The 16,770-nt window shown below is 39.8% G+C and overlaps 1 non-coding gene across 1 annotated transcript; it reads right to left on the reverse strand.

Annotated features, from left to right (window-relative positions):
• Nucleotides 1-15,061: 15,061 nt before the first annotated feature.
• Nucleotides 15,062-15,169, reverse strand: LOC138989283 (U6 spliceosomal RNA). Its single transcript, XR_011465522.1, has one exon. It is a non-coding gene; the product is annotated as a U6 spliceosomal RNA (small nuclear RNA).
• Nucleotides 15,170-16,770: the final 1,601 nt, after the last annotated feature.

Consider the following 16,770-nt stretch of genomic DNA (forward strand, 5'->3'; position numbering starts at 1 on the left):
GGCCCAGTCCCACCCAGTCAGCTGGCTTCTATTCCTTGATGCTGGGAATAACGTTTGTGAAATGAAAATATCTCCTGCCATATCAATAAACAAGAAATGTCACAGTCATCAGCGATTTCTGGTCTCCAAATGTGAGTGAGGGCTCCCCAAACTGTGATCCAGCAGATGCTGCCACCCTCCACGGTGATTGCTGAGAAGCTAGGGGATTGCAGGAAGCAGCCATCTGCCACTCCTTAAGGTGAACAAGGAAACAGAATTGGGTTCCAGACAGCTGAGTCGCATATGAAAGGAGTGAATTCAGTGGGCCCAGAGGTTTGCATCTTCCCATACATAGAATGCGAAATTGCTTAACGTGACACCTGATCTTTGATGTTCAGACTGCCTGCTCCCTTTGTTGCAAAGTTGTATGTGGCCTGACTCCCCTGCTCCTGCCTCCTTGCAGCAGTTTTCTCAGAGCTACTGAGATGCTGTCTCCTAGGCTTGGAGTCCTAAACGTTCCCACCAAATAAATAACTCTCTGCTTTCAGGTTGTGACTCTGTATTTTAGTCAACAGCGTGAACTCCGTTGTAGCCCAAGTCCTTGCTTTCATCTACACCTCGCCGCCGCCCATAAGTATTAGATATGTACTATGACCAACCTCAACAATTAGTATCTTAGAATTTTAGTGGGAGGGATTGAGAAATAACCCTTGTTGCCATTGAAATTTATTTAAGTCGTTACTTGATTGACTTACAGCCATGAAATGTTATAGTGCCCCTGTACTGCAATGGATTTCAGTGGTCCACTCAAAATCTTTCTCTAATAGAAGTGCAATAAAAACCTGACTAATCATACATATAACCAGGATTTGATCCAATTCACTAGAAGTTTTGAAAAATACCAGCCTCAGTATCCAAGGCTTAGTATCAATTTATTGTTCTAATTCTTTTTTGAATCATCTTTTTTTTTTTCATTCAGATAAAATAAAACCCAGGAATATTTTTCATAGTAAATGAAATATATCCTAATTCTGTGTGTTCCAGTAACAAAATGGTAAATTTGAAGGTGGTAGAGGCAGACGAAATTTTACTCTTGGCTTCTCTAGCGAGCAGGGCCAGCTTTATGGGCATAGGGGTGTGTGTCACACATGATCCGCTTGCTCACAGGAATCCGGTGCCTGGCTTAGTGCTCTACTGTCCTCTTCAGGAAATTCCTACTAGATTATTTGTGAGCAGGTGGTGAGCAGGGAGATGCCCTGGGGGGAGAGCCCCTGCCATTGTTTGTGATCTCACAGCAGTACCTGAAGGCTCTGACTCAGGCCCCTGGGCGACGAGTGAAGCAGGCAGAGCAATTGGCCTGGCCAGCCCCCAGGGCAATTCAAGGAGCCCCAGGGCTAAGTGGGTGATTGAGAAGGGACCTGGGGCCAGATTGGCAGTGATGACAGTGTCAGCAGCAGAAGAAATGACTGCTGTGTGCCTGGGGAAAGCAGAGGCAACCTGGGAACTGTGGGAGGCCAGCTGGCCCATTCATTCACCAGGAGAGCTGGTTCCTGCAGCTCCCACACAAATACTTAACTGTGGTTTACCCTGGGACAGGAATTGCTGGTTCTCCGGGAGTAAACTTTTGTCGATAAATTATTACAAGGTAAAAGCATACACATGGATATTGCAAAAAGGCGTGTCAGAGAGTTATTAGAATTATTCAAAGAGTTTAGAGTCTCTGGTTGTGAAAACTGCTGCAACATTGTAAACAAATATCTGCAGGCTTACCTGTAGAAATTAAATGTAGTTAGCAGTAGACATAAAAGAGCTCTTTTCCTATGAACTTCAAATGAACAGATTACTAACTAGGAAGACAATTTTTTTTATTGTCTTTCTAGTTGTTGAAGACTGAACAGTGAAATTCGTGAATGAAAAAGTGAAGTGAAAGTTGTTCTGTTGTGTCCAACATTTTGTGATCCCATGGACTGTGGCCTGCCAGGCTCCTCTGTCCATGGAATTCTCCAGGCAATTGGAGTGGGTTGCTGTTCCCTTCTCCAGGGGATCTTCCCAACCCAGGGATCTAACCCAGGTCTCCCACATTGCAGGCAGATTTTTTACCATCTGAGCCATTAGGGAAGCCCTAAATACATGAATAGGTGTTTTCAATTATGTAGAAATCATGAAGCCATTTTCAGTTTCTTAAATAACCTCTTCAAGTTATAGGAAATATCAGAAAATATTAAAATGCCGTGGTTCATTTTTTATTTAAAATTCAATTCAGATTACATGAAACATATTTATGAAGAGTTAAATCTTTTAAGAAAAATTGTTCTGTGAAGCATAAGCTCAAATGACTAAAATTTGTATTTCAAAATAATTTATCAGAAATGTATCCAATGTTGTCACTGCTTATAAAATATTCTTCACAACACGACTGAAGCGACTTAGCAGCAGCAGCAGCAGCAGTCATAGGTATATCAGAAAGATTCTTCTCAAAGTTAAAAATTATAAAAAAGCCATTGATGCAAATTTCCAAATTTTCATGTTCATTTATATTGATTGCATATTAAGTGGCTAGAGTATAGATTTTGATGACTTAATAAATTGTGGAAAAGTGAGTCACATCTTCAGTTCAGTCATTCAGTCATGTCTGACTCTTTGCGACCCCATGGACTGCAGCATGCCAGGCTTCCCTGTCCATCACCAACTCCCAGAGCTTACTCAAATTCATGTCCATCGAGTCGGTGATGCCATCCAACCATCTCATCCTCTGTCATGCCCTTTTCTTCCCGCCTTCAATCTTTCCCAGCATCAGTATCTTTTCCAGTGAGTCAGTTCTTCGTATCAAGTGGCCAAAGTATTGGAGTTTCAGTTTCAGCATCAGTCCTTCCAATGAATATTCAGGGTTGATTTCCTTGAGGATTGACTGGTTTGATCTCCTTGCAGTCCAAGGGACCCTCAAGAGTCTTCTCCAACACCACAGTTCAAAAGCATCAATGCTTTAAGGCACTCAGCTTTCTTTGTAGTCCAGCTCTCACATCCATACATGACTACTGGAAAAACCGTAGCTTTGACTAGACGGACGTTTGTTGGCACAGGAATATCTCTGCTTTTTAATATACTGTCTAGGTTGGTCATAGCTTTTTTTCCAAAGAGCAAGTGTCTTTTAATTTCATGGCTGCAGTCACCATCTGCAGTGATTTTGATCATAAGACCCACATCTTATGATGAATCAAAATATCCCACTTAATAGAATACTACATTTATTGTATTTAAAATTATATCAAAATATTATGTTTTATAATTTTTATATTGTTATTTATGTTACTATAACCCTTATGGGCAACAGTAATGTTTTGTAAGTAATAAAGTATTTTAAGGAAAAGCCCTTTTAACAACACTTTTTCCTATTCTTTGTAAAAAGAGGCCCACATATTCATTTTGCACTGGGCCCTAAACTGTGCAGGTTTGAGCCCCACAAACCTGATGGCAAGGTTTAGCATTGATGCTCCCTTCCAGACATCTTCTGCTTACATTCTTATTCTTTACAGTTTGAACCGATAGAAGCTTTTTTTGTCCATTAGGAATAGAAATGCTTCATGTTTAAAAATATTTGCCTTTCAGCACTCAAAACAGCATACTTAATGAATATGCTTTATTTTCCCATGAATTATTAGCCTCAGCCTCAGCCTCTCAGCCTTCCCTCCTACCTGCTTTTGAGGATGGGAAGGCTAGTTCTGTAGTGTGTGGAGCACAATGTTGTCACATCCTTAGCAATGGAGACTTGTTTATAGTAACTCAGTTTGACATTTCTCCATTGACTTACCAGTCATAACTCAGCGTCCATTTGTTTGACTTCATCCTAAGAGTCTTGGTCAGCCTGACATTACAGTGACAAGAGGTTCAGGTGTTCTGGTGGCCTCCACTGTGAGGCTGGAAAGATTTATGTCTAGATGGCTGTGTGCAAAAACCTCTCTGCACATGGAGCTCCACATATCCCCAAAGGATATAATGAGTAAAACTAGAAGAATAATGAAGAAAAATGACAGGCACGTGGAAGGGGAACAAACAGGGTGTGCCTCTGGTAAATAACTCCCTGAAGGACTCTTAGAAAAGACTTACTGATTAATTGAATCAATCCATCATCCTTTGGGTGACAGCATCAATTTGCAATCTTTTTGGGGAGTTGTTTCATTTCATTGCTGTTATAGCTTAAATTCATGTGAGGGTAGAATGAGAGGTTAAAAAATATACCTGTTTTATTATTCAGTTTAGTTCAGTCGTTCAGTCGTGTCCGACTCTTTGCAACCTCATGAATCGCAGCACGCCAAGCCTCCCTGTCCATCACCAACCCCCGGAGTTCACTCAAACTCACGTCCATCGAGTCGGTTATTAGGCTACCACAATTCTGTGCTCTCATTATAGAAATGACTTACATTGATTTTAATAATGGTTTAAAATGTCAGAACATCAACATGTGTCTTATACAAGGATTTTTCCTCTCTGAATTTATCTTACAGAAATCAGCTTTTAATACCCATCAAAAATTTAAACTCATTTATTTGCTTCTAAACTGCATACTGTTTAAGAATTTTTGAAGAACAGTCTTTTTTTTTAAATTTATTTCTGGGGACTATACAAAGATCTATCTTTATCCTTTTTAGGAGGAACTCACCTTTCTTTTCTTTGTGGTCTTTGGCAACCATAGTTTGTGATACTTGTGTAGATTTCAGTGGTTAATGAGACCTGTGAGTGTATTCTGCAGTTTGGGCTTTCATTGAATTAAAAGGAATAGAATATATACATGTCTTAGAGATTTTGCTCTCATACCTTGTAAAAATGATTGTTTCAAGACACCAGCATTTTTTAAATTGGACGTAATGTATTAGTCACAAATTCTGTCCTTCCCTTTCTTGGGAGTGTGTGAAAGGTGGATATAATACAATGAAAAGGGGATTGATCTTGGGTCCTAAGCAAAGACTGACATGTGAGGAGAATAATTTGGGCTTCATTTTGTTATAATATAAGGATTTTGATAACAAAGCTTCCTGAGTACAAGCATTAAGTGCCATAATTTTACCCAAATGTCTGAGGAAGATTTATCTTGACAACCATCAGTTCAGTTCAGTTCAGTCACTCAGTCATGTCCGACTCTTTGCGACCCCATGAATTGTAGCACGCCAGGCCTCCCTGTCCATCATCAACTCCTGGAGTTCACTCAAACTCACGTCCATCGAGTCGGTGATGCCATCCAGCCATCTCATCCTCTGACGTCCCATTCTCCTCCTGTCCCCAATCCCTCCCAGCATCAGAGTCTTTTCCAATGAGTCAACTCTTCACATGAGGTGGCCAAAGTACTGGAGTTTCAGCTTTAGCATCATTCCTTCCAAAGAACACCCAGGACTGATCTCCTTTAGAATGGACTGGTTGGATCTCCTTGCAGTCCAAGGGACTCTCAAGAGTCTTCTCCAACACCACAGTTCAAAAGCATCAATTCTTTGGTGCTCAGCTTTCTTCACAGTCCAACACTCACATCCATACATGACCACAGAAAAAACCATGGCCTTGACTAGACGGACCTTTGTTGGCAAAATAATGTCTCTGCTTTTGAATATGCTATCTAGGTTGGTCATAACTTTCCTTCCAAGGAGTAAGCGTCTTTTAATTTCATGGCTGCAGTCACCATCTGCAGTGATTTTGGAGCCCAAAAAACAAAGTCTGACATTTTCCACTGTTCCCCATCTATTTCCCATGAAGTGATGGGACCAGATGCCATGATATTCGTTTTCTGAATGTTGAGCTTGAAGCCAACTTTTTCACTCTCCTCTTTCACTTCACAACCATAGGAAGTATTAAAAAATGAAACAGTTTGAGTAATCTTAATCTCTCTAATATTAGCTACTTATTAATGTATTATAAAAGAAGTTGAAAACTTCTAACCCTGAAACTGAATGTAATTGGTTGACTAATATATAAGAACATATCATACATACATGTTAACATATGGGATCATGTAATTGTTATTTAAGAGAACTCTAACATGTGGATGAAAAGTGTTGCCTGCCATATCAGTAAACAAAGGATGCTACGGCCATCAAGCCAGATGCCATTGCAGCTGCCCCTGACTGTGTACCTGGAGGGGAATTCAAGGTGGAAAAAGTAGCATACTGGCCTAGATAGCTGAGGTGCATATCAAAGAAATTATTGTAATCTACATTTATTGTATTTAAAATTATATCAAAATATTATGTTTTATAATTTTTATATTGTTATTTATGTTACTATAACCCTTATGGGCAACAGTAATGTTTTGTAAGTAATAAAGTATTTTAAGGAAAAGCCCCTTTTAACAACACTTTTTTCCTATTCTTTGTAAAAGAGGCCCCACATATTCATTTTGCACTGGGCCCACAAACTGTGCAGGTTTGAGCCCCACAAACCTGATGGCAAGGTTTAGCATTGATGCTCCCTTCCAGACATCTTCTGCTTACATTCTTATTCTTTACAGTTTGAACTGATAGAAGCTTTTGTCCATTAGGAATAGAAATGCTTCATGTTTAAAAATATTTGCCTTTCAGCACTCAAAACAGCATACTTAATGAATATGCTTTATTTTCCCATGAATTATTAGCCTCAGCCTCAGCCTCTCAGCCTTCCCTCCTACCTGCTTTTGAGGATGGGAAGGCTAGTTCTGTAGTGTGTGGAGCACAATGTTGTCACATCCTTAGCAATGGAGACTTGTTTATAGTAACTCAGTTTGACATTTCTCCATTGACTTACCAGTCATAACTCAGCGTCCATTTGTTTGACTTCATCCTAAGAGTCTTGGTCAGCCTGACATTACAGTGACAAGAGGTTCAGGTGTTCTGGTGGCCTCCACTGTGAGGCTGGAAAGATTTATGTCTAGATGGCTGTGTGCAAAAACCTCTCTGCACATGGAGCTCCACATATCCCCAAAGGATATAATGAGTAAAACTAGAAGAATAATGAAGAAAAATGACAGGCACGTGGAAGGGGAACAAACAGGGTGTGCCTCTGGTAAATAACTCCCTGAAGGACTCTTAGAAAAGACTTACTGATTAATTGAATCAATCCATCATCCTTTGGGTGACAGCATCAATTTGCAATCTTTTTGGGGGAGTTGTTTCATTTCATTGCTGTTATAGCTTAAATTCATGTGAGGGTAGAATGAGAGGTTAAAAAATATACCTGTTTTATTATTCAGTTTAGTTCAGTCGTTCAGTCGTGTCCGACTCTTTGCAACCTCATGAATCGCAGCACGCCAAGCCTCCCTGTCCATCACCAACCCCCGGAGTTCACTCAAACTCACGTCCATCGAGTCGGTTATTAGGCTACCACAATTCTGTGCTCTCATTATAGAAATGACTTACATTGATTTTAATAATGGTTTAAAATGTCAGAACATCAACATGTGTCTTATACAAGGATTTTTCCTCTCTGAATTTATCTTACAGAAATCAGCTTTTAATACCCATCAAAAATTTAAACTCATTTATTTGCTTCTAAACTGCATACTGTTTAAGAATTTTTGAAGAACAGTCTTTTTTTTTTTAAATTTATTTCTGGGGACTATACAAAGATCTATCTTTATCCTTTTTAGGAGGAACTCACCTTTCTTTTCTTTGTGGTCTTTGGCAACCATAGTTTGTGATACTTGTGTAGATTTCAGTGGTTAATGAGACCTGTGAGTGTATTCTGCAGTTTGGGCTTTCATTGAATTAAAAGGAATAGAATATATACATGTCTTAGAGATTTTGCTCTCATACCTTGTAAAAATGATTGTTTCAAGACACCAGCATTTTTTAAATTGGACGTAATGTATTAGTCACAAATTCTGTCCTTCCCTTTCTTGGGAGTGTGTGAAAGGTGGATATAATACAATGAAAAGGGGATTGATCTTGGGTCCTAAGCAAAGACTGACATGTGAGGAGAATAATTTGGGCTTCATTTTGTTATAATATAAGGATTTTGATAACAAAGCTTCCTGAGTACAAGCATTAAGTGCCATAATTTTACCCAAATGTCTGAGGAAGATTTATCTTGACAACCATCAGTTCAGTTCAGTTCAGTCACTCAGTCATGTCCGACTCTTTGCGACCCCATGAATTGTAGCACGCCAGGCCTCCCTGTCCATCATCAACTCCTGGAGTTCACTCAAACTCACGTCCATCGAGTCGGTGATGCCATCCAGCCATCTCATCCTCTGACGTCCCATTCTCCTCCTGTCCCCAATCCCTCCCAGCATCAGAGTCTTTTCCAATGAGTCAACTCTTCACATGAGGTGGCCAAAGTACTGGAGTTTCAGCTTTAGCATCATTCCTTCCAAAGAACACCCAGGACTGATCTCCTTTAGAATGGACTGGTTGGATCTCCTTGCAGTCCAAGGGACTCTCAAGAGTCTTCTCCAACACCACAGTTCAAAAGCATCAATTCTTTGGTGCTCAGCTTTCTTCACAGTCCAACACTCACATCCATACATGACCACAGAAAAAACCATGGCCTTGACTAGACGGACCTTTGTTGGCAAAATAATGTCTCTGCTTTTGAATATGCTATCTAGGTTGGTCATAACTTTCCTTCCAAGGAGTAAGCGTCTTTTAATTTCATGGCTGCAGTCACCATCTGCAGTGATTTTGGAGCCCAAAAAAACAAAGTCTGACATTTTTCCACTGTTTCCCCATCTATTTCCCATGAAGTGATGGGACCAGATGCCATGATCTTCGTTTTCTGAATGTTGAGCTTTAAGCCAACTTTTTCACTCTCCTCTTTCACTTCACAACCATGGGAAGTATTAAAAAATGAAACAGTTTGAGTAATCTTAATCTCTCTAATATTAGCTACTTATTAATGTATTATAAAAGAAGTTGAAAAACTTCTAACCCTGAAACTGAATGTAATTGGTTGACTAATATATAAGAACATATCATACATACATGTTAACATATGGGATCATGTAATTGTTATTTAAGAGAACTCTAACATGTGGATGAAAAGTGTTGCCTGCCATATCAGTAAACAAAGGATGCTACGGCCATCAAGCCAGATGCCATTGCAGCTGCCCCTGACTGTGTACCTGGAGGGGAATTCAAGGTGGAGAAAAGTAGCATACTGGCCCTAGATAGCTGAGGTGCATATCAAAGAAATTATTGTAATTAACCCAGACTCTTCCATCTTTCCATACATAGAAAAGCACTGAATTTATTAACTTGAGATGTCTGGTTTTCTTTAATAATAATCTTTTGATGTTCTAATTACCTGATTGTTGTCACAAAACTCCTAAATCCCCTGGCTCTTCCATTACCTCTTGGGAGCAGTCTCTCAGAGCTGTCTGAGAGGCTGTCTTCCAGGCTTAAGTTCTCAGTTGTTTGCCAAGTAAAACGTAATTCTCAACTTTTCAGTTCAGTTCAGTTCAGTCGCTAAGTCGTGTCCGACTCTTTGCAACCCCATGAATCGCAGCACGCCAGGCCTCCCTGTCCATCACCAACTCCAGGAGTTCACTCAGACTCACGTCCATTGAGTCAGTGATGCCATCCAACCATCTCATCCTCTGTCATCCCCTTCTCCTCTTGCCCCCAATCCCTCCCAGCATCAGAGTCTTTTCCAATGAGTCAACTCTTGGCATGAGGTGGCCAAAGTACTGGAGTTTCAGCTTTAGCATCATTCCTTCCAAAGAAATCCCAGGCCTGATCTCCTTCAGAATGGACTGGTTGGATCTCCTTGCAGTCCAAGGGACTCTCAAGAGTCTTCTCCAACACCACAGTTCAAAAGCATCAATTCTTCGGCACTCAGCTTTCTTCACAGTCCAACTCTCACATCCATACATGACCACTAGAAAAACCATAGCTTTTGTTGGCAAAGTAATGTCTCTGCTTTTCAATATGCTATCTAGTTTGGTCATAACTTTCCTTCCAAGGAGTAAGCGTCTTCTAATTTCATGGCTGCAGTCACCATCTGCAGTGATTTTGGAGCCCCCAAAAATTAAGTCTGACACTGTTTCCACTGTTTCCCCATCTATTTCCCATGAAGTGATGGGACCAGATGCCATGATATTCGTTTTCTGAATGTTGAGCTTGAAGCCAACTTTTTCACTCTCCTCTTTCACTTTCATCAAGAGGCTTTTTAGTTCCTCTTCACTTTCTGCCATAAGGGTGGTGTCATCTGCATATCTGAGGTTATTGATATTTCTCCCGGCAATCTTGATTCTAGTTTGTGCTTCTTCCAGCCCAGCGTTTCTCATGATGTACTCTGCATAGAAGTTAAATAAGCGGGGTGACAATATACAGCCTTGACGTACTCCTTTTCCTATTTGGAACCAGTCTGTTGTTCCATGTCCAGTTCTAACTGTTGCTTCTTGACCTGCATACAGATTTCTCAAGAGGCAACTTTTAGGTTGTGCATTTTCTTCAGTATAGAAAAGATAAAGGCATATTTAACATAAAATTATACTGAATTTAGTATACAATAATTCAGAAGCATTTGCTGACCTTACATTGCCTTGGAACGTCTTCCTTATCAGCGTTCATTGTGGTTTACACAGTCCAAAGCCACTTGACAAATCCCCATTGTCTGGGTGTAGTTTATTCTGTTTTGACCAGAGTGCACAAACTGGAATTTGTGGTAGAATGGTGACATATTTGCATTTTCAGGATAAATAGTAATCTTGAATAGTCTCTTAACCTTAGTTTAACTGTTTTTATAATGCCTGTGTTTATGTATCTCCAAAGTTTGTCCTACAATGTGGTCTATTTAAAAGGTTTTTATATCTGAGTTCAAATTGTCCGCTTGTTATGGTACAGTGGAATGCTGGATTTTTGCTTCACCATTTCAGAGATTATGTTTTATAGTAGCTACCAGATGAAGATGATCTTGGTACCCCCTGTTATTTACCAAATGCACATCTTATTTAATGGAGAACTCTAGACTAACGGATCTTCTCTTTACATCATATATACATGTGTGGTCTTTACTTAGGGTTGATCTATTAACTTTTAATCTATTAACTCTTTTTATGCAGCCGAGGTCTGGTATGCATATGCCCTCATGGTGGGAAGCAACATCCTAACAGTCATCCACCCTACTTCGATGAACACACATCAGCATACTTCCACACAGGGAACATAAGTAAGAGCAGCCTTGGTCATTTACAAGGCTCTCACCATGTGGCCCAGAAGCGAAATACTATAAGCTGATCTTCAGCTTCTTGGAATGCTGCCTCAAAGCCTTCCTTGTTTTCAGTCAGTTGTGGCATTTCGGCTTCTGGGGGCTGGTGTGTGTCTGTGTGCTGTGAGAGCAAGGACACAACCCCAGCAGCCTGGAGCAGCCCAAGCCCTTAGTCCCTTGAGTACGTATGGCAAACCTCAGCTGAAGTTGTGACCCTGCTGTCACAAGTGCTAAAGTAAAAAGTGAAAATGAAGTCGCTCAGTCATGTCCAACTCTTTGCAACCCCATGGACTGTAGCCTACCAGGCTCCTCTGTCTGTGGGATTCTTCAGGCGAGACTACTGCAGTGGGTTGCCATTTCCTTCTCCAGGGGATCTTGCCAACCCAGGGATTGAACCTGGGTTTCCTGCATTGTAGGCAGACACTTTACCATCTGAGCCACCAGGGAAGTCTCACCTTGCCTATCCTGTTTCAACATGTTCATTAAAATTGACATCAAATCTTCATTATCAGAGGGGCAGTAAATGAGTAAATTATTCTATTTTAAATAATTTGACATGCAAAAATGAAAAAGCCTCCCTATGTTAATGTAAGGTTTTTTAAATATAGTGCTCTATAGTCCAGCTATTAGCTGGATGCTAACTCTGAATTCCAAATAGAGGAGGGATAGAAAAAAAAGTTCTCCAAATGACAGCAAGTCTATTCCAGAAGGTTTTGTAAAAGAACCCTTAGTGTGAGGAGATAATGAAAGTGCATGTTACCTGTGATTGAGCTGAAATAGTACCAAGACCTGGCAATTCCTTTTTACTGCCGTACAGTGTAGAACATCAGCTCTGCCTCCATGTCACTGAAATAGGGTTTCCCTGTCAGTGACGTCATTACGTACACCTTGAGAAGGAACATGGACTTTCAGGGATGGCTCAGAAACTTAGTTGTTTTTCCTTTTATTTTTAAAATGCAAATTACACTAGTAAGTCAAAAAAATCACTCTGTTAAAAATACATTCATAATTAACAAATGCAAAAGAAAGAAAGACACATCAGGATTGTAACTTCTTGCCTTCTGAATATTAGGTTTATAACAAAAGCTCAGCCTAGAAAAATAGCATTCTTCACCGGATTTTGAGGAGGATACAGCTGTACAACTTAGATGTTTTTCCAGATAGAATCACACTACTGTGCTCCCTGTTCACTGATTCCTGTTTAGTAGTCAACAACTGGTTTTGAAAATTTTGGTGGTGATGATCGTAGTGATTAGATGGTAACTTGGCTGCAACGTAAAGCAGGAATATGAGAGTTTTGTTCTCTGTGCATTTAAACTTCTATCCATATACATGTCTTAGAAGGGTGGAGTCTCATCACAGCATGAATGTACAGTGAAACCTCATGTTAATAGTCACATTAGAATAATTTCTGGCATGTGTAGTATTTATATTGTAAGAATCAAAGGATGATACATTGGTAAATATTTTTCTCATACATTAAACATGCATGTCACTATAAAATCATCGTATGAGGTTTCACTGACATGTTTGTGACTGTATATTTTATGCATGTATATATGGACAAACATATACAAACCACTGAGAAAATTCAAGCACAAGTGCTGGAACTTTTTTTTTTTTGTAGTTTATGTTCTACTAGTAACCTTTGTTCCTTTGTTATCTTCAAATGCATATGTGTGTAGATCACAGACACCCATGCAGGCACAGTAATGGGACTGGTTTATGTAGCTTTGGATGGGCTAACGTTCAAAGTAGGCTAGCCCAATAACTGAAACTTCATAGAAACCAAGAGAAAAAGTTGCTCCATGCCAATTTATAACTTTTCAAGTCCAAATTTCACTGCATTTAAAGATGGTGTATTATTAATAGTCCTGAGAAATTGATTTTAGTGTCTCAGGTGAACCAAAAAGAAAATGACTCATCTGAGCTCCTGACAAGCCTGAGCTAATTATGTTTTTCACTAATGAAAATCAAATAATGCTTGAATATATAGAACAAAATGTCCTAGGAATTCAGAATATTCCATAAACACATTGACCTACTATTAAGTTTCCAAAGGCATCTTGTTGCCAACTACATTAACAGCACAGTTTTTCTGCCACAATAATACAGGAGGATTAAAATACACTCTAACACACAACAGATCCCCCAATTACCACAAAGAGATCTCAGATATTTCACCAAGGTAACTATTGTTCCCCCCGCCCACCCAAAAAATAATCTCGTACGCTGAAGTTAGGAAAAAAAGTTCACCTACATAGGGGCTTCCATTTGAATTAGATATAAAAGAGTAAACATAGCTAATACATATTCAGTTGGCCTCTGTTGATAGAAATCCACAGCTGTTTCTGTGTTAGTAAAAGACATTTGTAGATACTTATAAAAGCACCTAGAGTGCAATAAAGAAAATCAGTTAAGCCGTTTCTGTTCTCTGCTTCCCCGGAGATTAATGAGTTTAGTAGATTAATATGTTTTGCTTTGTCCCCCCCAACCCCCTCAGAAGACCTTATTGAAGAATTATAAAGATGACGATTATTACTTTGTTACTATTACTTGTCTCTTTTTGGCCACCATGGAGGCTCAATGGTGAAAGCACTTGGCTGACAGCTGGCAGTTTTCGTACACAGACACACTGGAGCTGCTGAGCTATGCAGTCTTGTTTCTTGACATGACACACACACAGACTTGAACTCATTCGGAATTAACAGCAGTGTGTTAGCCTAAAGGAAGTGACTTGGGGACGTCTGCACTGAGGACTCTCAGGCGCACAACTTAGGTGGGTTAAGGCAAGTATGTACGGTACAGCCTTTAGGGCAAACAACCTGCCGTTTCAGACTTCGGTCACAAGGTCATCATGGTATGTTTTGTGTGTTTGTTTTTGTAATTACATTGCCTACATAGCCGTGGTGCTATCAAGACATATGGAGGGCAGAAGACAGGGCTCTCAAACTACTGTGCCCTGGATGACTTTGCAGCTGGCAGAGGCCACCCGGCTGGGCTGTAGAGGAGTTAGTGACGGCCAGCAGAGGGCGCCAACACGTCTCCTTATGAACTTTGCAAAGACCTGGGAGAAAGGAGCCTGCATTCCGGAAATCCACGAGGGGCGTGTCCTGCATACTTGTCTGTTTCAGATAGAAAGAGGAGGCCAAGTAGGATTGGTGTGTGCGTGCGTGCGTGTGTGTGTGTGAGTGTGCGTGTCTCTTCCAGTGCATGTGGAGGCTTTATGTTTTGTTAGTATGTATTAAACTTAGTTGCTTCTTTCTCTTCAAAAAATGCAGGAGGCCACCGCGAAACAAGTTCTTTGAAAGGTCCAGGAGCTGATGTACTGAAGCCATTTGTGTTATTTTGACCTGAGAGAGAGAAAAAAGATGTTTTTAATCAAGGGTGAGAGCTCAGTACCCTTTGCTCACCTCTCCAAGCGCAAGAGTAAACCAAAAAAAAAAAAAAAAGTCCAAAGCCCAAATTGTGCTTTAAATAGACAGTTTTCCTCCTCTCAACTTTTTCCCCAGTGCAACCTTCTGGATAGAGAGGCCAGCTATGGTAATTTAAAATCCATTTTCTGGGGGCAAATGACTATGTATTGCTGTACAGTTAGGCTGCCAAAAAGAATGCATTGGTTTCAAATGGTGGCCTGTTCTTGCGTGGGATATTCCCACATTTACGCCACAGGGAGCCCAATAGATGTGGACCTGCTTCGGCACATAGGTCAGTGGTAGTCAAAGCAGCTACTTTGTTAGCAAATTAACCTGCAAACATGGGAATGTTAAGTGCAGCAACTTCATAGCCATTATTGGTTTCAAAAAGTCCTCCAAACTGTAAGAGAAAAATTAATGAAAACTTTTCCCTTTGAGATGGATTATAGATAATCCAAAGAATTATATATCAAGAATATTCACCCAACCTAACTTTTTTTTTTTTTAATATGGAACGCTTCACAAATTTGCGTGTCATCCTTGCGCAGGGGCCATGCTAATCTTCTCTGTATCGTTCCAATTTTTAGTATATGTGCTGCCGAAGCGAGCACCCAACATAACTTTTTAAAAAGAAAACTGTTTATTCATTGACTACAAAAACTAAAACACAGCTATGAATGGAGGTCAGTTAGGGGTAGTGTTTCCAAAGCCTTGTCCAGGCTCTGAGCCATTGAAGATTTGCTGGGTATAGTGGAAACCGCACAGCTAAAATTGCGTATTGCTTTTAAGCATCTATTTTCCTTCTAAGGAACTGCTTTTATTTCCAGTTGCTATATAATATCATGGGAGTGCTTGACCTGGCCCATGATGTTAAATTACTCTTACTTTATGAGACTTGTTTATGGCAGGTTGACAGGAGAAGGCCCACCACAGGACAAAGACACGGGAGAGGCTCAGGTCTCTGCCTCCCAGCAGGGAATGGAGTTTATACGTGAATCGGTTTTAGTTTTTCATGGGATTTTAATAGGCAGTGACTCTCCAATGATTGTTTTTGAGGGCTACACAGTTGAAAAAGCTCTTCATCCAACACCACATAATGTGAAACCAAAACGGAATATAAGGGAACGCAGTAAAAGGGGAGGATGCAGGCAGGTATGGAACCATGGCAGCCATGTTAGTGTGAGGAAGGAAAGATAAATGAATTTAAAGTCAGGGAATGACATGTCAGGGCGAACTCACAGTCCACATAAGAATTTGGAAAAAACAAAACCAAACAAAACTAAGGGATCAGGAACACTGCCTGATAACTGGGGCTACATAACTAACAAGATGTGTGACCCGTGTTTTCCTTTCCTTTCATCCAGTTTCCTCGTCTGTAAAATAAAAGCTCAGTGTTCTAGTACTTGAGGTCTTCTAGGGGATGCTTTGTAGAAGTGATGGGAGTAGTATTTTGACTGGTGATTTGTTAAACATTAATTTCATGAGCCGTGGGACTTGAAGACTCTGATATAATTTAACCATTTTCAGGCAGTAAGGAAAAAAAATTTATTACTTTTGGTTTGCCACTAAAAGTATTTAATAAAATCATGAGAAGTTTCTGTCTTCAAGGAATTTCTTTCTGGACATTAAATTTGAAGAGTCCTCTCTTTAAAGAAAACAGAATTATAAATGCCTGATTTGAAAATATATTCTTGATTACATATAATTAGCATTCTCATGTTATTATCAGAGCTTATCCTTAAATAATGATTATACCCAATTTATTATATTTTAATCTTTATTGATCATTCATACTGAACAGCACAGTGTAATGTTATGTGATAAAAATGTGTGATTTGTTAGAAGCAAGAAATTGCAGGACTTACAGATACTCTGGTCTACTTTTGAGCACAAGCATATTGTTACATGTTACTTGGGCTGATAAGATGTGATACATTGTTTACAGAGGAAACCTTTTGGGAATGAAAATACAGTGTATGTTAATTTGAGTTGAGGAAGTCTTTTCCTGAGTAATATTGGTTAACATAAGCATTGTTCCTACAGCTAATAAATTGCTTATTAAGTGTCTTGTATGTGACATGTCCTCTGTTGTAATTCTCTACAAGCATTGTTTTATAGAAATTCAGAGCAGTTGTATGAAGTACATAGGCTGTTGTCTCTGTTTTGCAGTTGAGGAAACTTAGGCCCTGATGGCTCAGATGGTAAAGAATCT

Source organism: Bos mutus, chromosome 9 (assembly GCF_027580195.1).
Source record: "Bos mutus isolate GX-2022 chromosome 9, NWIPB_WYAK_1.1, whole genome shotgun sequence".
In the NCBI taxonomy this organism is placed as follows: Eukaryota; Metazoa; Chordata; class Mammalia; order Artiodactyla; family Bovidae; genus Bos; species Bos mutus.